This window comes from Camelus dromedarius, chromosome 12, assembly GCF_036321535.1.
Source record: "Camelus dromedarius isolate mCamDro1 chromosome 12, mCamDro1.pat, whole genome shotgun sequence".
NCBI classification, from domain to species: Eukaryota; Metazoa; Chordata; class Mammalia; order Artiodactyla; family Camelidae; genus Camelus; species Camelus dromedarius.
Genome location: NC_087447.1, coordinates 70,842,599 through 70,863,187, shown reverse-complemented (window position 1 = coordinate 70,863,187; position 20,589 = coordinate 70,842,599). Strand labels below are relative to the sequence as shown.

At 37.0% G+C, this 20,589-nt stretch overlaps 1 non-coding gene across 1 annotated transcript; it reads left to right on the top strand.

Moving 5' to 3' along the window:
• The first annotated feature begins 19,884 nt into the window (after positions 1-19,884).
• On the top strand, positions 19,885-19,958 carry TRNAP-AGG (transfer RNA proline (anticodon AGG)). The gene has a single exon. It is a non-coding gene; the product is annotated as a tRNA-Pro (tRNA).
• The last annotated feature ends 631 nt before the right edge of the window (positions 19,959-20,589 follow it).

The window sequence follows — 20,589 nt, the reverse complement described above, 5'->3', positions numbered from 1 at the left end:
AAAAAAAATTCTCTAAAGAAATGCCTTTTGAACTGGGCTGGTGAAAAAGGCGTGGACCACATCCTGTGAAGCCATGAATGCCATGTTTATGACTTTGTTAATAATAGAGGTCTTTATCTACTAGCAAAGGTGGCTTTTAAATTAAGACCAAGCATGATCAAGTTCATACTTTTTAAACAGCACTGTTGCCAGGGTAGAAAATTAACTGGAAAGGAGTAAAAATAAGTTCAGGAAGACCTATTAGGACTGAGGTTGAGCTCGGTGGTAACGATGAGATGTGAGCATGGAAACAGATTCTTATTTAATCAGTGATGGTGTGGATACGGCCAGCACTGCCTGCCATAACCACGCCTCCTGATATATTTGCATTACTCCATCACTTGCAAAGGAAAGCAGCCCTTTCTGTTGCCAGGCTGTAGTGTTTTCGGTTTTGTAGACTCCTAGTGTAACAATGAAAACAAAAACAGACAAAAAGCGACCACTCATGACGCTGAGACCGCTAAGCCATTAAGAGCGCAAATCTTGGTGATTTCTGGAAAGTCAAAGATTATGAGAAGCATGTGACCTCACGTGTTAGTCTCTAGTTGATGCTGTAACAAATTATCACAAACTAAGGGGCTTAAAACAACACACATTTATTATCTTACGTTTCTGGAAGTCAGAAGTCTAGGATGGGATGGTGGGGCTGCATTCCTTCTGCACTAGGGGTAGAATGCATCCCTCTGCCCTTTGTAACTTCTAGAGGCCACCCCTGTCGCTTGGCTCCTGGCCTCTTTCTCATATCACTCTGGTCTTTGCTTCTGTTGTCAGATCTCCGTCTCTGATTCTGACTTGCCTCACTCTTAAAAGGACACTATGATTATACTGGGATCACCGAGATAATCCGGGTTATCTCCCCACCTCAGAATCCTAAATTTAATCATACCTGCAGAGCACCTTTTATCATGTAAACTCACATATTCCCAGGTGGGTTTCAGGGATCTGGACATGGACATCTTTGGCTTGGGGTGGGGGTTTGGCATTATTGAATCTCCTGTAACATATACCGAGTTCTCTTGTCATTTTGGATTAAAAGCATTATACAAAATGCAGTTTCTATAGAACTTAAAATATAAAACATGGATAGTTAGCGTCAAGTCTGTAATTTGTCTAGATGGTATTAGCAAATGTCAGTGAGCTGTAACAGTGAACCAGGAAAGTCCCTAAGTGTTGTATGAGACTACAATCAATAAAAATGCCACGTGCTCTAACAGCACCATGAAATCAATAAATGGTTTAGTGAAATGCGGATGTTCGGTTAGAGAGACTAAGGTTAATATCCCTTCATTTTTTGTCTCATTTGAAATATGGGAATAATATCTCTCCTGTCCTGTCCCCTTTTCTCTTCTTTCCCCCTTTCCTACCCCATCTCCTTCCTGTCTCTGTCTCTCTCTCTCTCTCTCAGTCTCTCTGAATTTGATAAATATCACCCTGAATTAAGCCCCATTCATTTCTGATCTTCCTTTTTTCATGAATATTGTTAGCCTCTTCCTATCCCTTGTCACCCAATATCCAAATGTCAAAGTCATCTTTGATCTACATTCACCTTGCCTCTCTGAATTTTCAAAAGCAACCGCTTTAACTAAAGTAAAACATACATACAAGTAGTGAACAAATTGAGGAAAACAGTGTGATGATTTTTGACAAAGTAAACACCCTCAAGTGACCACTATCCAGCTCAAGAAGTATATATATATATATATATATTTATATATATATTGGGGGGGAGAAAATTAACAAATTTACAATATTGCTTCCAAAATCATTATCTTAGCATTGACTTTTTTAAAAAATAATTTTCAATTCTATTGTAGTTTCAAGATCAAGGACCTGCACATTGTTATTATAATTATTCCTAGGTAATTTTTATGTTTTGAAGATACTGATAATTGTATTCGTTAATTTTTTTGTTTCTGTATTTTATGCTAGTGTATAGAAGCATCACTAATTTTTTAATAATTTTTGTATAATTTTGGCCTTGAGTCCAGAAACCTTGCCAAATTCACGTAACAATCTAACGGTTTATTTGTGATGCTTTTGGATCTCCTCCATGCATAAACATGCTATTTATGTATAATAATTTATTTGATTCTAATCTGTAATTTATTTTTCTTAGATTATTAAGCTGATTATGCTCTCTAGTATAGTCTTAAATCTAACTGGTGATATGGGGCATCCTTGTCCCATCCAAATTTTGGAAGAAAGCTTTTAATATTTATCAATTCAGTATATTGTATTTTTCTGAGTTTTTTTTTCTTTATAAATGAGTGTAGACTTTTGTAAATACTTTTTTCTGTTTATACTCAGAGTGTCATATATATTTTCTTCTTTGTTCTGTTAATACAATGAATTGCATTGATTGAATCTTGAATGTTAAAAACTAACACAAAACTGCACACCTGGAAGAAACATCATTGTTTTTTATGTGACATCCTTTCTAAAAATCACTGATATGGCCCCAATAAATAAAAAACACTTCCCATTATTTATTACCTTGGGTAGTTCCTTTCCCTTGAATTTGGGCTGGCTTAGTAGAATATGGTGGTAAAGATAACGTGTAAATAGGCTAGGGAAAAATAAAAATTTACATTTTCTTCAAGAATAACTAGCTCTAGGGGAAGTCTGTTGACTTGTCAGAAGTCATAGACTGATACTACAAGACCCTGAGTAGTGCCAGGTTAGTTATGTGGAGGGGCCCCATAAAGACTGAGCCATGCCCCATCATTCAAAAGTCCACAAATGACAAATGCTGGAGAGGCTGTGGAGAAAAGGGAACCCTCCTACACTGCTGGTGGGAATGCAGTTTGGTGCAGCCACTGTGCAAAACAGTATGGAGACTCCACAAAAGACGAGGAATAGACTTACCACATGATCCAGCAATCCCACTCCTGGGCATATATCCAGAAGCAACCCTAATTCAAAAAGACATCTGCACCCCAATGTTCATAGCAGCACTATTTACAATAGCCAAGACATGGAAACAGCCTATAAAAAGGACTGAGCCATGCCCAACCAGGCTCCAGTTGTCCCTGATCTCGCAGCACAGACATTAGGCACGAGAATGAAGACACCTTCAGGTGGTTCTAGGCAGAGCCGCCATTTGACTACAGTTGCAGGGAAGAACCCAAGAAAACACTCCCCAGCTGAAGCCATTCAACCCACAGACCCGAGAGAGACAATAATAGATTGTTGCTTTCAACTACAACTTAGGGTGTTGCTTTTCTAAAGGAATAGATAACTGTAATAACTGAATTTCATTTTCTAATATTCCATTTAGGATTTTAGTGTCTGCCCATGAGACAGATTGGTCTGTAATTTTCTTGTAACTCTCTTGTCAAATTTTATTTAATCTTGTTTTATGAAGTGAGTAGGTGTGTATTTTATCTGAATTGAATATTATCAGTGATATATATTCTTTAAGTGTCTGGGACTTACTAGTGAAGGAATCTCAGCAGGGAGAGTTCTTTGTAGAATATGTTTCAGTAAAATAGTTGATTTTATGAAGGTATGATAGTATATTTTAGATTTTTGTTTCTTCTGATGCCTATTCTGTCTAATTTTTGAATACATTAGCCAAAATTTGTTCAAATATTTCTCTTATTATCTATCTAATTTCTGCAGTATCTGTAGAATGTGTAGGATCCTTGACACACATAACACTAATTAATTTTTTCCACTTCTCTTTTCTTCCTGACCATTTTTCAGGGGCTAGATGAAGGAAGCAAGAAGGTTGTAAATTGAAAATATATTCTGATTACTTTACTTTCAACTTTTTTGTGTCGATATGCTTAATATGTGTGCTTATTTTAAGAAGCAAAAAATTGGATCTTAATTTTAGAAGTTTGTCTGACAATATTTATGTTTTAATAGAAATATTTGGTTCATTTACATTTAATGTGATCACTGCTTTATTTGGATTTAAATCTCCCATTTTATTTTTAATTTTCTATTTGTCCCAGCTACTCTAATTATTTTTCATCCTTTCTTGATTTCTTTTGAGCCATCAATGTTACTATTATAATAATATTATTATTTTATTATATATATTATTATTGCTTTATTACTATTATTATTATTATTATCCCATTCCCCTTCTATTAGATTTTTAGTTACACATTTTTGCAAAAAATATCTTTTACTTCTAAGTGGCTTCTCTACAGATTTCATCATGTACCATTGACTTATTAGAGCTAGCATAAATTAGAATTCATCACTTTCCAGATAATGCCAGATCCTTATTTTATCTCCTTTTATCTATTTTGCTGAATTATCCAGGTACATCTTTCTGCTCTCCCTTTGTGTAGATAATGTCTGCATGTTATCTGGCCCAGTTAATTCTGCTTGAAACACTAGACATCTAACTCAAACTAACTCCAAGAAAATGTTTCCTCTTCGCCTTTTTCTTCTTCCCCTCCTCCTCCCCCCTCCTCCAATCTTATTCTCTTCCTCCTTCTGCAAGTTTTCCAATTGGTCAAATTTACACTCATGAAAATATTCACAAGTGCACAGACTATTGAATGTTTGTCATTAAAATCTTCAGAGCAAAATCAGACATTTTTCATAAAGATCTGGTTGGAAAAATCCATTCCCCACACTTTTTGTTTTCCTATTTTCCAAGATTTTGATTTATTACCAATGAAGTTTTATGAAGTGTTAATATGTTTGAAAGAAGGTTTCATTCCAATAGTCCTGGAAATTGTTACCATCTTCCTGCTAGCCCATAACCCTGCAACATGGACAGTAATCTCGGTATCTCTGCTTAGATAATTCTTGCTTTTCATAATGCAGATCCGAAAGGGAATTTGGAGAATATGATTTCCAACTAACTCCACTTTTACGGTTGAAAACTTTCCCATTTACTATTATGCAAGGCACAATTATTTTACTTCTCTCAAGAATAATGGTGTGATGGTTAGTTCATGTGTCCACTTGGCTAGACTGCAGTTTTAGTAATTCAACCAAATACCAAACTAGTTGTTTCTGTGAAATATTTTATAGATGTTATTAAAGTTTATGATAAATTCACTTTAAGCAAGGGAGATTATCCTGGATAAATGAGTGGGCCGGATTTAAGGAACTGAGGGAATTAAGGCTTCCCTGAAGATGAAGAAATTCAGCCTGTGGATTGCAGTTTGGGCTTGTGGCCCAGAGTTCCAGCTTGCTCTTCCTGACAGCCTGTCCTGTGGTTTTTGGACATGCCTACCTGGCCCCAACAAACATGTAAGCCAATTCCTTATAATACATCTTTAAATATGTATCTCCTGCAGGTTCTGTTTCTCTGATTGAACCCTACTGATACAGCTAATAAAATAAAATACAACCACGTGTCACAGGTTTACACTCAGAAACTACAAACATGGAAATAAATCTCAACTCTATATTTTTTCTCCCATTTTCAGGCTAATTTCAAAGATACTTAAAAGGACTTACCATGAGCAAGGCAGTCAATTAAACTTACACGGGACGCATAAACTTCAGAGTTTTATAAGTTCAGTAGTGTCAACAAAAAGTGAATGGAATGTCATAAAAAAAAGAGCATAGCACTTTAAGCGTAGAACAATCTGTCCAAATATGGAGAGTTATTGAACAGCCCAGAACAACCCATGCTTATAATCGTTATTGTGGGATATTTGAGTGTTTCTCTGAAAAGTACCTTAAGTTAGTGTATTTTCTAGCACAGTCACATGAACATTATTTTTTGTTTAAAGGATGTATCTATTTCCTTATTCAGGGCTAATTTTTAATTTTTCAACTAACTAACAACTTTGAGTAAACAGTGAAATAAAATATAGTCCCTGCAAGTAATCATATACTTAAGGCTTTGATCCAAAAATGCATGTAAAGAAATGAACATCTCCTCTTTTCATTTAATTTTCAAAAGATTTGTGCCTGGAAAATAACTTCTGTTTTCTCTTTGATTAGTGACGTTAAGGGAAATTTAACAGGCAAATAGAGGTTCCAGTTTGATTTATCTACTAAGAAAGTATTATATTCTCTTATAAAGCAGACAGTTGATTGAATCATTTTAAGAAAAATCAGAACTCAATAACACAGCTCCTGAAAAATAACAACAGAGTCACCAGACATCAGAAAGTATGTGGCATTTTTTTGTAGTAAAGATTTTAGAGATTTTTACAGAATTCGGAAAAATAAATTTTATGAGACAGAATCTAAAAAGGGATTTGTCCACTAATTCACTTAGTAAATACTGATTGCTTATTTAGTGCTAGACACTGTTTGAGACCTGCTGATCTGGCAGAAAACTAATACCCTCAAGGAGATCATGGGCTGGAGGTAAGCAGTTATACGTAAGTCAACAACATGCATAATTCTAATTATAATAAGAATATGAAATGAAAAAAAAATAGCAGTCTCCTTTAAGATGACATGGGAGAAATGTGAAGGAGCAAGCCTGTGGGACTCTGGGATCAAGAAGAAATTGGCCAGTTTAGGAAACTGAGACCAATGGAGCTGGTAAGCGGAACAGTGGGAAGATTATATGAGATGCTTTGGTGAAGAGTCTCAGCCAGCTTGTTCCCAGTTGCCTCTATGAGAAGCAATACTGAGAATAATATCTTTATAAATCTGCAAAAATTTAATAATTTTCTTTTATCAACTTCTTAAAAGAGAAATTGCTGTGTCAAAGTTTATGATATATAATTTTAAATATTTTTACACAATCCTAAATTGCCTGAGGGAAAGGTTAGTCTAATAGTAGCAACAATGATTAATACCTGATGGATTATGTAGATATTTTATGTAACAATGAAGAGGAAAACTTCATCCCCAAAAATTCAAAGTGAAGAAAGAAACAGTCCTTCAGTTCTTTTACATTAGTTTCTAGAAAGAGAATCAGCTTACATGGATAACATATAAAATTGATAATAAACTCATTTCTTCCCAGTTCCTGCATTGGATCCCTCTGTACCCATAACCTGGGAGTTGTGCTTTTTCTGAGTCCCACTTAAACATTCTCAAAATGACCTGTAGGTACCACAAATCTTCTTAGAGTTCACCTTGCTGCTCTGTGTTGTCTTCTCAGAGTTATTATTTATCTGCTTCTTACAATTCCAATTTTCTAAATGTTATTTCATTTGCATTTGTGGTGTTAACAGAAAAAGTCCTATTATGACTGGATGTGTTCCTCCATGAGAATGTCCTTTTAAAAGAGACCCCAGAGGGCTCTCTCACCATTCTGTCAGGTGAAGACACAATGAGAGAACAGCCATCAATCAACCAGGAAGCAGGCACTCACCAGACACGAAATCTGCTGGACCCTTGATCTTGGACTTTCCAGCCTCCAGACTTGGGAAAAATAAATTTCTGTTGTTTATAAGACACCTAATCCATGGTGTCCTGTTGTAGCAGCCCAAATGCACTAAGACAAACCCTAAGATAGAATTACAGACAGCAGAATGGTCCTCAAAGGAAAAATAATCTCCAGATCCACAGCTTGAGAATCATCTGGGAACTTGTTAGAGACGTGGACGCCGGAGTCCCGCACCAGAGCAAGTGAGTCAGAAACTCTGGGGGCAGGGCTTAGCGATCTGCGCCTTCATTAGCCCACCTTTGGGTCATTATGATACCCTTCTTTGGGGGATCCTGATGCATGACAAAATTTGAGAACCGCTGGCTATTAGGGTTACGCGGTACAAACTGCAAGGTAAGTTTCATCAGGAGAGCATTTGCTTTCACTTCAAACCACCCCGAAGCTGTGTGACACTGGAAGAGCATCATCTCTGAACCTCACTGTTAAATGGAAATAAAACCTCCAATATTTAAATGAATTAACGTACAAAGAGCAATAAGCATAGTGCTTGGCACATAGGAAGCTCTTAATATACAACAGAAATGACAACCATGTTAACGATGATAATAATGAATGTGCAAATAAAGAACTTCTATGCTGTAGTTTTTGTCTTCAAGTTATCCTTGCCCAGTATTTGATTTCAAGTATTCCTGCGCCTAGTTTTTTATTTTTTAACATCAAGCTTCTATCAGATACAGAGAGTAATGGTTCAGAGTCACGTTCAGAGTAATGTGAGAGAGCACAGCCTCTGAGGCAAGACAGAACAGATAAAAATTTCTTTTCTACTTAGAGTTTCCAGATTTAGCAAATAAAAATGCAGGATACCAAGTTAAATTTGAGTTTCAGATAATCAGTGAATACTTCGAATCGAATTATATCCAATGGAATATTTGGAACATATTTATACAAAAAGATAACATTACTTACCTGAAATTCAAATTTACCTGGTTAAGTGTCCTGTATTTTATCAAGGAACCCTACCTGCAATGGTTATCACTGTGTGGTATTAGCAAGTTAGTTAAACTCTCCCGTCAGTTTCTTTGTCTGTAACAAATAATAATGTTATAGAATAGAATTACTGGGAAGAATATAGATTATAGACATAGAATAGTCTTGTAAATAGTAAATATCAATCTAAGATATTATTGATTATTTATAAAATATATTGGGTTTTTATTTCAGTCCATGATAGAACCTCTAATCTATCCTTTGGAAAAGAACGCCTGAAATCTTGTGGATCTGTAGACATTGGTTGATGCAGAAAAATGACTTATGCTTTAGTAAAACAACTAGATGTTTTAAAAATATGGAATTCTATTGAAGTAGAATTCATTAGCATACAAATGTTTCTTTCAACAAAAGAAATGAGAAACATAGACTTTATAACTGCCATATATAAAATTTTCTGACATTTGTTTCTAAACTTGGAATTCATCTTGAAAAATAAAGCTTTTACTAAACTTTTCTAGAATTTTTTTTTGAATTCCAATAAGCTTCAACATCAGCTGTTACAGGATAATTAAGTACCACGTAAATTCTATTTCTCATATTTAAAAAAAAATTCAAGATCTTTAGATTTGTAGAGTTTACGTCCTTTGGATACACTTACTGTGAGATATGAAAATCTATCACTGAGTTGTTAGGTTAGGTAAATTTTTCATATCCCATGAAATTCCCAACTATGAAGTTGGGAATAGATCGGTGGTCTTATTTTTATTTCTCTGATTCTTCCAAGTAGATAAATGTATCACTAAGACTCTTTTTATAATTTTAGTTTAAAAGTAATGGAAATATATAAATGTAAAATGTCACACTACAAACGGAGGTCTCTATTATTTGGATATATTGTACTTCATTTTTAATACATTCATTTCTACTTAGTTTGTTTAATAAACTTTGGTCTGGTTGAAGTGAAATGTCATATATTAGGAAATAATTGTAAAAGAAAGAGAATGTTAGATATTAATAGAAAACTTAATAGCATATAATATTCATAAGATATTTGATTTTTTTGTGTGGTTTTGCTTTTTCCAGAAGAAATATAGAGGTTAGTGTTTCCTAAGTGTAGAATATACCTTTGGTGCTATACATTTCTATGTAGTATGGTATAATAATAAAGAATGACAAAAACTTAACTATGTTTTAGTAAAAAACTGTGTTTTAGTAAAACTACATTTCCTGCAAGTATCACTTCATTTTCCAAATGCTGAGTCAGTGGGAAAGAATGTTTAAGGGACTCTACAATCTCAACATTTAACATCAATTTCTCCCCCATGTCTTCCGCCATCATTGACATTAATGTAGTGCTTTACCTTTACAAAGTTATTTCAAAATATCTAATGAAGGAAGGTGGGTCTGATGTTAGCCTAACATTATTTTAAAGGGTCTTTTCTGTAAAATCCAAATAGGACTTGAATAATGGCCCTATCTCTGCCTTGATCCACATTGCCTGCCTCCCTTCTTCCTTCCTTTCTCTGTCATACCAGACCAGCCCACAACTGCAGCTCCCTTAAGGCCCCCAACACAGAGACATACATTCACACAAGCACAGTTTCCTTCTGCAATCTCATTTTCCATCACTCCTCACTTCCTGACTTGTGCTTCAGTCATACTAATAGGCTGGGAATTCAGCCAACCCCTCTGCTCCCTCCAGGCCATGTTACAGGAAGAAGACCCTTGAATCTTCCTGCTACTTTGAATATGTACCTTCCCCTCCATGTTACCCTCTTCCACACACATCTTTTTCCTGGTTAATGTCTCCTAATTCTCAGGCTTTAGCTTGCTCCTACCTGGTAGCATTAGGAAATTATCCTGACCAGCAAAGTCTAGTGGCCACTTCTCATGGATTACAGTAACATTTTGTACTTAACGATATGCGCGTAATATTGACATCATCTATTTACTTGCTTATTTCTCTCACTACTCTTTAGCTTTTCGAGAACAGGGGCTATCCTCTTCATTGTGTGTACCTATACCAGTCCTTGGTCCAGCATATATTTCATCAAACACAGACTCAAGAAATAAATGACTTCTCCATTTACGCACTGGGAAGCTGAGAATAACAAGCGATTTGATTTCTCCAAGAACAAGAACATGAAGATTATTCCTGAAACAATGTGGTGTAATAGAATCAAGACTGAGCTGTGTGTAAAGTATTTTTCTCCAGTTCTGTTCATTCAGAGTTCTTTTCCAATTAAAGCACCACTCTCTACTCATTCTGAATATGGCACTTCTTGAAAAGATTTGTCTTCATGTATGGTCTCTATATGCTCACCACGAATATATTCTTCAGCCTGCTGTAATCTGGCTTCTGTCTTTCCAATCTGCTGTAAAATATTAAAATGGATCTTTCTGTTATCAAATCAACATTCCCACCCACTGAAATAAATCCCTCTTCTCCTGGCTACAGGTTCCACACTTTCTTACTATCTTCTGCATCGTTTGCTTCTTTTTCTTAGTCTCCTGTCCTGGTCTCCTCTTTGCCCAGTCTCTATCTAATGTGACGTATCTCCAGAGTTTGATCTGAGCCTCTTTCCTTCTGTCAGTACAGATTCATATGTTCAATTGCCGGTTGTCTGTCTCCTACACTTGGCTCTGCCACGGGCTTCTACATGTTAGGAATGTTTCCATGCACTTGATTCCTTTACCATCTTCTCCATCTCCATAATTCAGGAGAACTAGAATCTATTCTTTATCTCTTCATTTCTTTCATACCTTTTAATCCATCAGTAAATCTTATAGGCTTTATCTTTTAAACATATTTTAAATGCATCATTTTTTTTTTTTTTTGCAAGTTCTACAGGTACCAATCTGGTCCAAGTCATCATGATATACCTGGACTACAGCAGTAGCCTCTTAACTGATTTCCTCATTTCCATTAACGCCACTCTTTCATTTATTTCAACATAACAGCTAAGCTAGAATAATCTTTTTAGAATGTAAATCAGATGATTCCTCCTCCTGCCTAAATCTTCTAATATCTTTAGATTACTCTTAAAATAAAAACATTAAAAAGAGCTTTCATGGTCTGCCCCTCGCCTACATTCCAGATATTAGTTTAGATGATTCTCCACCTTGACCACGCTGCTTCCTTCAGTTACTTTGACTTCTGTGATTTCCTTGAACAGATCAAGCTCTTTTTTTTGGCCTCTGGGTCTTTAATACACTTGTTCCCTCTGCCAAGAATGTTCTCTTTCTTTTCCTTCACATGGTCTGGCATTTCTCCTCCTTGAGGTCTAAGAGACCATCTAGCACCCTATCCACTGTATTTCCATTTTCCTTATCTTGTTTTCTTGGTAATTATCTAATTTTTCTTCCTGCTCATTGTCTGTCTCTCTTTACCTCCCACTTGTAGACACTATCATAATATTTGTCATCTTCTTCACAGTGACACTCCAGTGCATACCTTGTAGTCACCTGTTGAATGTTTGTTGACTGCATTTATGAATGTATATTACTAAATACATGTGTGATCCTTGTACCTCAGATTTATCATCTGTAAGATGAATGAATTAGGGCTTGCTCATGTATGCAATATTTTCCAGCTCTCAAATTATTTGGATTTTTAATAATATTTACTGTTGATCAAATGCATAATTTTATGATATGGTGTGCAAAACACTGAGCAAAATGGTTAGAGTTGCAAAGGTAAGTCAAAATCTTTAAGAAAACAGAATTAGAATTGATTTGCTGGGACACGTGTGCTGTGAGCAATACAGTAAGTACCATGTAAACAGGAGGAGAGAAATCTAGGAATCAAGGCCTCTGGAATATTTTGGTTGTTTTATATTAGTTTTCTTATATTTCCAAGATATGATTTTGTAAAATTTTATGTATAATATTGAAAATAGTTGATTTTAAAACTCCTAAAATATATCACTATAAAACTATTTAATTTTGTTAAAAAATAAGAAATTCAGGGACCTTGAAAATTATGCTTTATTTTAAAAAAAGTAGAAATGTCCTATTTTTTGGTATCAGCTATCTGAAATTAATTTGCTATGAGGGATGGAATTTATCATTTAAAACTCAAAATATTTGTTTATCAGAAAAAGTTTCAGTTGGAGTTTCAGCAATCACTCATGGTTAACTACCCAACATCCATCTACACCCACCTCTTCCTTCTTCTCCGTCATTTTCAAAGCTCTGATTTGTTCAGCTATGTGCTTTTGAGCAGGCGGATGGCATCCTTTGACAGTGAATCCTGACATTTCCAAGGCTGTCTGTAATTATCCCGTCTTCCTTGGCAGTGACTGGGTCATGAACCCTTGACACAGTTTCAGCTGATGAAATGTGAAAGTCTACCACGTGGCTTTTGCTAAATATTAAATTGCTCCTAAAAGGAAACCCCAAAAAGATATGACTCCTTTTCTTTCAGTGGTTTATTTCCTTTCTCAGGTACAGATGTCTCCCGGAACACTGCAGCCACCTTACAATAACAAAAAATAAAGATTAAACTGATTCTCCAGGGATGGTGTAACAAAACACAAAGAAATGTTCCTTAAGGATGTTCCTTGATAATACATTACAATAAGCATTTTGCTTATAATTTCAAAGTCCATCATAGATCTGAAGTGATATTCTAAAATTGTCTTATGATTGTGTCAAATCACATTTAAACATGGTAACATGTCTTAAAATGGAAGTTAGATCTTCTGTTTAAATATGGATTCAGTCACATTCAAGGTCAAATGAAAGACCCTTGTTGAAATATCTGATCTTGTGTTCTACAAAGAGCAAACACTACATGTATTAATGGAACAATTTTTGGAGTTATTTCTTTCCATGAGTCAAATGAAGCTGTACTGAGTCACTATTTCACACCACCTGACTTCATTCTACTCATTACTCAAAATATTTATAGGTAGCTGAACATGGAGAAGAGCGAAATTTAGAGCAGTGCTGTTAATAAAAATATAATATTAATCATGTGTGTCACATATGTAATTTTAAATTTTCTAGCAGTCATGTCTAAAAAGTTAAAGAAACAGATCAAATAATTTCAGTAATATATTTTATTTAATTGAATATATCCCAAATATTATCATTTCAACATATAATCAATATGAAAATTACCAATGAGAAATGTTACACTTCTGTTTCATAAGTCTTCAATATCTGGTGCAGATTTTATATTTACAGAACACGTCAATTCAGAAAGCCACCTGTCAAGCACTTAACAGCCACGTGTAGCTGATACAGACAGTCCAGCTTTACAATGATATGACGAGTAATGACAGCTGAACCACAGAGAAATAGAATTTGTGATACCAGATTGATATGTGAATTAATTCTAAGCTATACAGTTATAACAGACAATCAGACAAATAAACTTGACTACATATTTTAAGAGTGGATCCAACACGGTTTTATTGATCTGCTGGCTGCTAGCAAATGTGTTCTCAATATATTCATATAATAGAAGCTTTTCAGTCTTAGGCCTCTTACTGCTTCTGGTTTTTGTGTTATTTCATATTTCACTGTGTCTTCTATGGACTAGGGACAAATATCCCACTGACATTCATCGCCTCCTCCATTACAGGCTAGAATTCATTTTCTTATATGAAGACAGTGGAATAAGACCCAGAATTTACATCAACTGTAAATTTAAAAGATGATTCTAGTTAAAGCACTTCCCTCTAGCATATAATAAGCTAGTCACAGAGTTATCCAAATGGATCAAGAAACTCTCATTTTTTGTGCCAAAGGACATCTAGGGGCTATGAGATAAATGTTGAAAAGCGTGTCTATGAAACAGTTTAAGTTGGGGAAGCTTTATGTCATTTCTCTTTTCTCCTTCATGCTTCTCTTCCTGTACATTCTCCTGCTGATCTGTCTCCAGTATTTGAGTTATAGCCTCAGCTGTTAATTATAAAAATACAATTTAAAGCTATAGGTCATTTTTTCTACATGTGTATCCTTGATGGCACTTCCTTGCCTAAAGAGGATATGAAACAAAAAACAATAGGATCCACTGCTCAACAGAGAACAGGCAGGCAGGTAGTTCCTTTATGTCTCAGGACATTGTCTGTAACCTGGACTAAACAGAAGTTACTAAAAACCTGGAAAAGTATGCACAAGATAAATATTCCAAGTTTTTGACATGGTGTCTGGCATGCTCAAAAATTCTTACTTTCTTTTCATGTGTTTTACACTTTCTAAATATATTTCTTTATCTAAAACAGAAATGTATGAGTTTTTTTAAAGGAAAATATATGGAAGAAACAAAGCCAGGAAGCTAGCAGTGGAGGGAAAGGGAAGGAAGGAAAGATGGAGATATAGAAGGAAAAGTGGAAGAAAGGGAGGGAGGGAGGGAGAAAGAATTTTTGGAAGTTTCCATCATTTCAGCCTATGCACCCCCTAATAGGAAGCAGCAAGGCACAGTGTAACAGTTCAGCTTCTGGGGCTAGACTTACCCAGCTGTAAATCCATATTTCTCCCTTATTAGACAATTTACCTGACTTCTCTGTGCCACAGTTTCTCCACCTATGAAATGGAGATAATCATAATACTTTCATCATTATTTTCAGTGTTATAAAAATGTTATATGTGAGGCATTTATAACTCTGCCCATCACAAAGCAAATGCTTGGTTATTGCCCGTCATTATTATTACACAAAGGTATCATCTTCCATAAATACTTCTGCAATGCTCTAGGACTCTGGAAACTAAATAGGAACCTACAACATTTGATAGCATTTATTATTGGCTTTCTGTTTCCGTTTGCAGAGGGATACAGCTGGAAGCAGTTGCAGCAGAAAATGAGACATCTGGAGAGAGAGAATAATAAAAACAAATGAGCACAAGAAAAAAGTCAACACTTTGTTGGTGGGGGGAGCCTACTTTAAACTATTTTTTTGCCTACCAGCTATGACAAGGTGTAAACTCTTCTTTTTTGGTTGAACCGAAGTCAGAGTGCATAGAAATTTAGATCTGATCTGAATCTATTCTCAAGGGAACCTCAGTGACTGTGTTCTGAGGAAACCCCAAGGATGCTCACTAACTCCATGGCATTTCCTAGTTGGGGCAAAATTATGATGAAAGCCAGTATGTGGGACAGTTCTGCCTGGCATCAGATGCTGTTCAAGATTATGCTATATTTTAATTCAAAACAAAATAAACCACTTCAAATTTCACCCAAAAAAAGACTGTTATTTTTTTCTGCTTTTCTCTTGTCCTTAGCCTCTCACCTCCCTTCTACCTACATTTGATGACTTGTTCTGGAAGTGGATTTTTCTGCTCATGGTGCTTTGCATGTTTCTTTTTTCACAAATAGTGAGAGCAAGATCCTTCTTCCAGAAAGAGCTGAAGTGTCAGCTGAGGTGAGTCCATCCCAGCCAGCATCTCTTCCCAGGGATCAGGGGATACACCCTGAATGCCATGCTTGGCAGTCAGCTCTTTCTGTCTACCAGTTTTGGTCAAGCCCTTATCTTTCTTTCTCATTATTAGCACTAAAAAAAAAAAATGTTGAAATATTCTTATATCAATGGGTTTTTTTGTCATCGGTGTTTAAATCAAAAAAAAGGAACACATGGAAGAGTTTTAATTCAGTTTATGAGCCTCATTTGAGCACTTTCCATGTACCAGCCATAGTGTTAGTGAGATTAGCAAGATAAAGACATGGGCCTGTCAACTGGCTTAGAATATGGAAGAGGACACCATCGCATAAATACAGTGTAATGAAACATGGTGAGTCTCATAACAAAGATTCATTGAAAATGGTGACATAGCACAGCTGAGATGAGATTACATATTTGGGAAAGAGTTGGGGGAGTGGTAATTTTGCTAATCTAAAGAATCATACTTGGAGGAGGCCAGATGGCAGAGCAGAAGGACACTTGTAGTTCACCCTCTCCCACAAAGACACCAAGAGTGACATCCCACCCATCACTCAGAGCACCTGCTGAACTTTGACAGACTATCACCTTCTTCAAAAGACAAAATAGGCCACAAATCTGGTAGAAGAAAAGGAACAAAGAAGAGAGAAAAAGGAAATTAGTGCAGACTGGTCCCGCAGGGAGGGAGCAGCAAAGGAGGACTGGCGCTCGCTCGCTGAGGCTCCCCTCTCCAACGGAGAGGCCAGAGGGCCGGAGGGGGAGCCTCCGAGGCTCAGATCTGCCCCGAGCACCCCTTGACCAACAGAACTGAGTTAAAGGGGCACAGAGGGTCCCCTCGACACCCAGCCCGAGATGTGAGCTGGTGGCTGGGGGCTGGTGGCTGGGGGCCGGGACGGGCCGCCGGAGCGGGTCGGAGGACGGGGGCAGCTGCGCTGAGGCGGCCCCGGGGGACTGCAGGGGGCTGCGCCCCGAGGCTGGGAGGGGATACGGAGCAGAACAACCCGGGCCCCCATAAATTACGGGGGGGAAAAGCAAAGCAACACGGCTGGTGCGCCCCTGGGGGAGGGGTGCTGTGGCCTTTGTCATCACAAACCCGCAGCACCTTTGCTGCCTTGTTCTTGGGAGAAGAGAGGCGGGGCTCAGCCACAGCCACCACATCCTTGGTGCGTGGCTCCCAGGCCGAGGCAGGGTGGAAACCTGAATCCTTACCGAGGGGCTCCGCAACCTCATAGGTGGGACAGAGAGGCAGAGGGGACCGATCTGCCCCTTGCCTCTGTGGACTCGCGCCTCTAAAACAAATGAACAAGGAGCGGAGTGATGGCACACAGTGGGGGCGAGGGCTGAGTGGCCGTTTACCCCGAGCCTGCCTACAGAGTGCAGACCCAGCTTGGGCACCGAATGCGGGAGCGACCCACCCGTCCGCCGCCGTGCACGAGCACAGCACCCAACTGTGGTGCTGGGAGGGGGAGCACCCCGCCCTCCTACCAGCACCGGGAGCCGCACAGACGGGGGCGTGACCTGAGGGCCTCGGGAACCAGCAAGCAGGGTTTGCACAGCCCGGCCAGGGCTGGAGCAGCAACCACCGCAGAACAAAAAGGAGGCCCCGCTCAAGAGCCAGGGCAGACTCTGGCCGCCAGAACACCGGCCACGCCCCTAGCCAAAGGAGTAACGGCCAAAAGGTGTGGAAGGGAGGCTTGGCAACCGCCCACACTTAAAAAGGACCTCGTGGCAAATTGGAAGAGAAGAGCTAAGAGTGTCACTATGTGTGGGTAACATGATACTCTAAACAGAAAACTCTAAAGGTTCCACACAAAAACTACTAGAGCTGAAAAAACAACTCGGCAAGGTAGCAGGATATGAGATTAACATACAGAACTCGTTCGCATTTCTTTACACTAAAAATGAAATACCGGAAAAGGAAAGTAAAGAAACAATCCCTTTTAAAACTGCATCCAAAACAATAAAATAATTAGGAATAAATCTGACCAAGGAGGTGGAAGATTTTTACATGGAGAACTGCAAAACATTGATTAAGGAAAGTAAAGATGATTTAAGGAAATGGAAAGATATCCCATGCTTTTGGATTGGAAGAATTAATATTGCTAAAATGGCCATGCTACTCAATGCAACCTACAGGTTTGAGGTGATCCCTGTCAAATTACCCATGACATTTTTCACAGAACTAGAAAAAAAATCCAAATTTTTATACTGAATAACAAATGACCCAGAATTGCCAAAGCATAACTGAAAAAATGAACAATGCTGGAGGAATAACCCTCCCAGTCTTCAGACAATACTACAGAGCTTCAGTTATTAAAATAGCATGGTATTGGCACAAACGAAGACATACGGATCAGAATAGAGACCCCAGCGACAAACCCACATGCCTACATTCAATTAATCTTCGAAAAAGGAGGCAAGAATATACAATGGAGAAACGACAGTCTCCTCAGCAAGTGTTGCTGGGAAAGTTGGACAGTTGTATGTAAATCAATGAGGCTAGAACACTCCCTCACACTATACACAAAAATAAGCAAAATGGCTTCAAGGCTTCAACATAATGCAAGACACCATAAACCTCCTAGAAGAGAACATCGGCAAAGCATTCTCTGACATAAATCTTAGAAATGTTCTCTTAGGGCACTCTACTCTACAGACAATAGAAACAAAAGCAAAAATTAACAAACGGAACCTAATTAAACTTACAAGATTTTGCACAGCAAAAAGAAACCAAAAACAAAATGAAAAGACAAATTATGGAATTGGAGAAAACATTTGCAAATGATGCGACCCTACAGGGGCTTAATTTCCAGGACATACAAACAGCTCATACAACTTAATAACAACAAAAAACAGACAACTGAATCCAAAAATGGACAGAAGATCTAAACTATCGATTCTCCAATGAAAACATACAAATAGCCAATAGGCACACGAATAAATGCTCAATATCACTAAATGTCAGAGAAATGCAAATCAAAACTACAATGAGGTTATCACCTCACACCAGTCAGAATGGCCATAATTCAAAATTTCACAAATGATAAGTGCTGGAGAGGCTGTGGAGAAAGGGGACCCCTCCTGCACTGCTAGTGGGAATGTAGTTTGGTGCAGCTGTTATGGAAAATAATATGGAGATTCCTCAAAAAACGAAAAATGAACTTATCATAGGATTTAGCAATCCCACTCCTGGGCATATATCCATAAAAAAACCCCTCTAATTTGAAAAGTTACATGCACCCCTATGTTCATAGCATCACTATTTACAACAGCCAAGACATGGAAGGAACCTAAATGTCCATCAACAGATGACTGGATAAAGAAGCTGTGGTATATTTATACAGTGGAATACTACTCAGCCATAAAAAAGAATAAAATAATGCCATTTGCAGCAACATGGATGGACCTAGAGACCATCATTCTAAGTGAAGTAAGCCAGAAAGAGAAAGAAAAATACCATATTACATCACTCATATGTGGAATCTAAAAAAAAAAGAACTTATTTACAAAGCAGAAAGAGACTCACGGACGTAGAAAACAATTTATGGTTACCAGGTGGGTAAGGAGAGGGTGGAGGAATAAACTGGGAGTTTCGAGATTTGCAGAGACTAGCTAGTATATACAAAGCAGATAAACAACAATTTATATTATATAGCACTGTTATATAGCACATAGAACTATATTCAATATCTTGTAGTAACCTGTAATGAAAAAGAATATGAAAAGGAATATATGTATGCATATGTATGATTGCAGCATTGTTGTACATCTGAATTTGCACAACATTGTAACCTGACTATACTTCAATAAAAAGTAAATAAATAAAAAGAACCACACTTCACCTGGTGGGTGATGTGAAATCATGGAAGGGTTTTCTTATTTTAAAAAGAAAATTTGCTTACCCACCAGAAAAGCCAAAAATATTTTTAATGTAGAACCAACACAACTACTTGAAAATTTCAGAAATAAAAGAATAAAACTGATATACATGCATGTTATATGTATACTTATATATAAATATATGTACATAAACATAAATACAGTCATTAACCTTGCAATTTACTTTTGATAGCCTATAAATCTCATATTAAATCTGATATTCTATAAAACTGTATCAATTTGATATTCTATAAATTTGACATTGAATTTATGGCATGATGAGAATTCAAACACAGAGTCAGGCAAAGACTGAACTTATGGGGAGTGTATAGCTCAAGTGGTAGAGTGCATGCCTAGGACGCATAAGGTCCTGGGTTCAATCCCCAGTAACTCCATCAAATAAATAAATAAAGAAAGTTAATTACCCCCTCCTCAAAAAAAAAAAAAAAAAAACTAACTAAAAAGCAAATTAAAATTTAAAAAAAACAAAATTACATTAAAAAAATCTTATAAGAATGAAATGAACATTAAAAATAACGAATGAACTTATCAGATGGAGGGAGTAGTCGGCTAGCTGTAAATCTGAATATTAAAGTTTTCTGTGTAGCAAATCAGTGAAGAAATGTGCTTCAATATAGTGACTAGAATTTACATTATCCTGCAAAAATGAATAACCCACCAAATAAATAAGCTTCGTCATTAGACTAAGAAAAACTGGAAAAAAGCAAAAAAATGTTGTCCATCATCAGGCCTGGAAGCCAATGAGAAATGTGGTAGATTTGTCTATTTCTTCATCCAAACTGAAACACACCCTGGGTAAATTTTACAGGTCCCAAGCAGAGAAACATTCTACCTTCTGACTATAAAGGCTAAATTGGTAAATAAATTAAACACACCGATACATACATACATAAGTGCTCGCGCGCACACACACACACGTGTAGAGGTGAATGAAGATGAAATGGATAGGAAAATTTTGCTCTTATTTCTGGTGGTTTTGTTGCCTGAATTCCAAATTCCTGGACA